Here is an 858-nt window from a genome sequence, read left to right on the forward strand (position 1 = left end):
AAAATAATAATCATTATTAATCGCGTTGTTTTTTTTAAAAAAAAACGTAGTCATTTTATGGAATTTAATAAAATTTTTTAAAACTTTTCTCCTCGATATACGAAAAAAAAAAAAAAAAAAAAAATTTTAATGAAGTTGTGATAATGAATGGATTTTCCCAAATCGTTAAAACCGGCCCCTCCAACTTTTTTTTTTTTTTTTTTTTTTTATTACTCGTACAAACGCGTACAAACGTATACAAACGTATACAAACGCACACAAACAAAACCCGAAAAATATAAAAATAAAATAAAAAAATCTAATAATAATAATAATAATTTAAATGTTAAAATCTTGTAAACAATTATAAATCCATAAATTTTTCTTTTTAACGTAACGCGTGGGACTTTAAACAATTATTATTATTATTATTATTATTATTTTATTTATTATAATGCGTTTTATCGAAAAATGGCGTTCGGGAGGTGGAAACGTTTTTTTTTTTTTTTAAAAAAATTTGATTATTTTAATTAATTAATTGATTGATTGACTTACCCGTGAAAATTTTCCAATCTGGTTTCATATACTTGTTTACCGTCGCCATTTTCTTTCCTTTTCCTTTTTCTTTTCCTTTTACTTTCCTTTTTTTCAAGCAGACGACAATTTGAAGCAATTGTCCAACTTTCACCTGAAAGAAAGAGGAAAAAAAAATTTAAATTAATAATTTGCAAAAAAAAAATTTTAACAAACAAAATTCATTTTTTTAACATTTAAAAAGGGTGAAGGTGGGCGGGGGAGGGAGGGGGTGGAGGGGGGTGGAGGAGGAGGAGGAGGAGGAAAAAAACCCGAATCCGTTTCAACCAAACGACCTTTAATTAA

The sequence above is a fragment of the Pediculus humanus genome, genomic scaffold (assembly GCF_000006295.1).
Source record: "Pediculus humanus corporis 1103172107542 genomic scaffold, whole genome shotgun sequence".
Taxonomy (NCBI): Eukaryota; Metazoa; Arthropoda; class Insecta; order Psocodea; family Pediculidae; genus Pediculus; species Pediculus humanus.